The sequence below is a fragment of the Apium graveolens genome, chromosome 10 (genome assembly GCF_009905375.1).
Source record: "Apium graveolens cultivar Ventura chromosome 10, ASM990537v1, whole genome shotgun sequence".
NCBI lineage: Eukaryota > Viridiplantae > Streptophyta > Magnoliopsida > Apiales > Apiaceae > Apium > Apium graveolens.
This window is the reverse complement of record NC_133656.1, coordinates 66,111,731-66,116,750: the sequence shown is the minus strand read 5'-3', so window position 1 is coordinate 66,116,750 and position 5,020 is coordinate 66,111,731.

Sequence of the window (5,020 nt, the reverse complement as noted above, 5' to 3'; positions counted from 1 at the left end):
TGAGACAATTGAATGAACTAGCAAGACAATCTGAATGAACTAGCATGACAATCAGAATGAACTAGCAAGACAATCATCCTCCTAGAGTAACTTTCGGTATGACAATGGAAAATGGCCTAGCATGACAATCGGTATGACAATCCTGATTGTCATGCTAGTTCATTTTCAATTGTCTTGCTGATTTAATGCTTGAATTTAATCCAATTAAGCTTCTAAAAATTCCTAAAATTCCTAGAATTAATTCAGAATTAATTAATCAATTAATTCAATTAATAAATAAATTATTCTTTGCAGATATAATTTATTTTCTTAATTAAATTAGATGAATTAATTAATTAATAGAGAATTAATTCTAGTCTTGAGCAGCAACCATTCTTCTGCAAATCTTCTGAAAATCACTGAAAATTATGAATCAATTCCACCACTTCAACGTTGACACTCGATGTACTGTCTGGTTCATGAGTGACTAACTTCCGTGACGTTTCTTCATGTCTTGACTTTGACGCTTTGATTTTCTTCAGATTAAATCCTTGTAATTAATGATACTCTGACGAGATCTCTGTCACTTGATTAAATCCACGATCTTGATTTATATCACTGAGGCATGATCAACTTCTTGAACTTCTTCCAGTGAATTACCTCCTCAAGTCTGTAGATGAACCTTGTTTCTGAATCCTTTGACAGATATTATTTTGCGAGATCTCTCTGACGGTCGATCCACTATTTACTTATTACATTCTTATTTGAGTTGAGTTGAATCCTCGAATATACAAATAGGTCTATGACATATGACTTACAATCTCCCCCTATTTGTTTGTTAGACAATAACACACAAATACCTAGAGGATAACTCAACTAACAAATAAGAAAAAGATATAAACATACATGCAAAGTAAATAGCAGAAAATTTCTGGATGAGATTTAACATTTTCCAGATTCCAAGTAGATGTTCCTCTAGACTGAACATATCTTCAAGTAGTTCCATCTTCACATGTACAACCACATTTCCTGTTGAGAAGCCCATATCTCTTGCTTCTCCCCCTATGAGAATCAACTGATTAAAGAAGATCACCTTCGTTTTACCACCTCTCCCGTACAATAGGATCCGCAGATAAAAACCAATAGTACTCCCCTAACAGCTTCTTCCCTTACTAGAAAATCACCTTGTGTTTACCACCTCTCCCGTACAATAGGATCCGTAGTTACAAACAACAATGGTGTGGTGTAGTGTACATATGATCTTTTTCTTCCTCCCTGCTATTTCTCCCCCTTAGTTGAGGAATCCTCCAAACTATTATTTAAGCTTTTATCTCCCCCTTAAAGAAGGAATGTATGCCGTCGTCTGAAGGAGTTCTCATATTTCACTTGGTTGGAAAAGAAATAACAAGTGTTTCTCTTTCTTCCTCACTGTGAGTGTGTGATTGTGTTTTAGTGTACCTCACATGTGTTTCACTCTTCTCTCCACTCGTGTTTATACTCATTCTCACAAGTGTATCACTCTTCTCTCATAGCTCCATAATCCAGCTGTACCTGCAAGGAAAATCACCTTAGCCATCCTTAAGGAGGTCACAGATGGTGCAATGGGAGTTCACAAATCCCCATCCTTGTTAAACTCGTCAGATGAATCTGAGTCATAATCTACAAGTTGCTAGTTTCCCTTTTAGGGTTCCAGATTTGAATTCTGGGAAGGTAAACAATGATCCAACGAATTTAGCATAAAGATCAAAGTTCCCTTCTAATGTCTGTGAAGACATTTCCTTGTGACTCATCGGGTAATATCTGAATCATTGTCAACAAGTTGCCGATCTGCGCCTATGTCAGATCCACTATCCGCAGATGCATCCAGGGGATTTAAGCCTGGGGAGGTAGACACTGACCACTGACATATGGCTTTTGGATCAGTATCCTCTCCTAACACCTGTAAAGGCAATTGGTCCACTAACGAACCTTGAACAATCGAATCTGACCTTAAAATGGTCGAAACTCTTGTTTCCGTCAACTCATCCTTTGTGTGTGTAACCTCTCCTTGTGCATCAAGAATTGATTATGTTTGAAGTGGTGACACTACATCGGATACCTTGGCCGACAGGCAAAATTCAATAGACGCACCCTGTTGAGAGAATGAATCTAGTAACTGTTTTTGTACCTTTTCAGCCATTACATCTTTTTGAGAAGATGTATGGGGGCTAGCAGTTGTCTCGGTTTAAATACTACTCATCTATGTATGAGACAGAGCTACTGGGTTGACTACAGAACCTTCCTTATGTGGTGCACTAAGGCACTATCTCCCTCACGCTCATTCATACTACATTTAGTGGTAAGAGAGTGTTGGTTGGTTCTGTTTTTGTGTTTGTCTTTACAGTCTGGGATAGATGTTGTGGGTTTTCAACCTCATGACTGTCAATGAAAGAAAGTCATTGGAGACTGAACCTGTAACACAGAACATATGGTAATAGAGAGAAAATGATTTACAATAGTGATTTTAAAAGATTTTACATGACATAAGAAATCACTAATGTAGAAAGAAGTTTGATTTTGTTTTTCAATATGAATGAGTTTTTGATAAAACATTGATCACTTAGGTAAAGTCTAAGTAATTCTCATTCATGTCAAAAGCTTACAAATATCTGCAACATAATGTTAACAAGATGTCATTGACCGATACTTGTCAAGTACTTTAGATACTAATTATTATGTTGCATAATCAATATACCACTACACATATAAAACAATATGATTGTGCTTAGTGATAAAATAGTTATAAATATGACGACTCTACTAGTTCATATAAGATTACAACTTCTGTTAGAGTGCCATACCATGTCCTTGACGATTGCTTGAGCAGTATACTAGTTCATACCAACCTGAAGTGAGATTGTGAAGAAGAGATTGCATAGTCCAATAGATCTGCAGCTGCAAAGTCCATGAACTGTGGTGCACTGACTTCCTCTTTTAACTCACCAATCAGGAGTACACTTGTACACATCTTACTAGAGTACAATTCCAAGTGTAATGTGCAGCAGGTGCCTGATATGTCGTAATATTCTCAAGTCTCGTCACTGGTGCTATATGTTAGATACTGCTTCCTGATAATAACCTAGCACAATATACAAAATTATAATGATAACATTCCCAGCTTGCAAACAGCCATATCCCTCAGATAAACCTTTGCTGTTATCTCCAAAGGTAACCATGGGGCCAGCTTTCTCAACCACATTTGATAGCAGGGCTCTATCTCCGGTCATATGTCTTGATGATCCACTTGTCAAGAATCCACACTACCGGTTACACCTGTATACTGCCCTGCACTTCAAATGGATTAGACCTTCTTCGGAACCCAAACTTGGTTGGGCCCGGCATACTTGTAGAACTGTCCTTTGTCAGACAAAACAACATTTTTAATTTTAATGGTCTCAACATTCTCAATGACTGAACATTTGACCTTGTAAACAGCCTTAACAAATTTCTGTTTAAGCTTAGGCACAAATGTCTCCTTTCTAGCCTTAGAAGGACTAGCAGTCTTAGACCTATCATGCTTCATGTTATTCACATGCTGACGAGGAGTAGTCTTATCATTAGACACATGCTTACCATTAAAATAAGCATACATCATATTAAAAGCACAAGACATACAATTAGCAACACCACATGCTTTATGAGAGTGATTAATAGCAGGTAATTTATGCATGGTAGACATGGCATTATTGTTATCCAACTCATGTGTGTCTGAGTTAGTCTCAGTTGCTTTCACAACTTTGACTGGAACTTTCGACTCACTTGACTTGGAAACAATCTTCTCATAAGCATGATCCTCAGCACGTATTTCTTCTTGAATAACAGAAGAGGTCGCATCAAATGGTTCAGCAATTGATGCTTTATAGAGGGGTTCATCAACACCCTTAAGCACATGTGGTACTTCCCTCCCTTTAGCACATACATGAGGAGGGGAGTTTATGCCTAATTCTCCAATAGCAGCATTGTAATCATAACCTATTCCAGACGTTTGATTAACAGCTTGCTTACTGTAGAACTCTTTAGCCTTCGAACAAGAATTGAAGTAGGCTCTAACCTTAGTCTCAAGACCGGTGATCTTATCTTTGAGAATAGTTTCAAGTTTTCTATAACAGTCAACTCTATTCTCTAGAAAAGATACCTGTTCTTTTAATCTGTCTTGATTAATGTGCACAAGTCTTAATTCATTGACCTCTTTCTCAAGGTCTGTGATCTGTAAACTTAACAGTTCATTATCACGACGTGCACAATCTAAGTTACCTCTTAGATGATAAACCATTTCAGCATCAGAAAGTTTTACCTCTATTCTTGACGATGAAGCTTTTCCATCAATAGCCATAAGAGCAAGATTTCCTTCATCTTCATCTTCACTGTCAGTATCATCCCAGCTTCTTCCCTTTGCCAGATAAGCCCTTTCAGAGTTCTTTCTTACTTGCTTTGGCTTCCTACATTCTGTGGCAAAGTGTCCCAACTCATTGCAGTTATAGCATCTAATGGTGCTTCGATCAACCATCCCTGTTTTTTACCCACCACTGCTGGTGTTAGAGGATGAAGATCCACCTTTCTGGAATTTGTTGTAGTTGGACTTGTACTTAAGCTTGGGATTCCTCCTGAATCTGACATGGGAGAATCTCTTGACAATTTGGGCCATTGATTCATCTTCCAATTGCTCCAGCTCTTCCAAGGAATAAAAATCATCACTTGATTGATTTGTAGTAGGAGGATCATATTCTGCTACTAACTCATTTTCCTCACCCTTGGAAAACTGTACCATTCTTTCTAACTGTTGAGATTGTTGTTGTTGTTGACCTTCAGCTACAAGTGCAGTAGATGTGCTGACCATTCTATCCTTCCCGTAGACTTCCTTCTGTTGAATCTGCTCCAACTCATAGGTTTTTAACACTCCATAGAGCCTGTCCAAAGAAATCTCACTCAGATCTCTAGCTTCTCTAATGGCAGTGATTCTATGTTCAAGATGAGCTGGCAGTGTTAAAAGGAACTTTTTGTT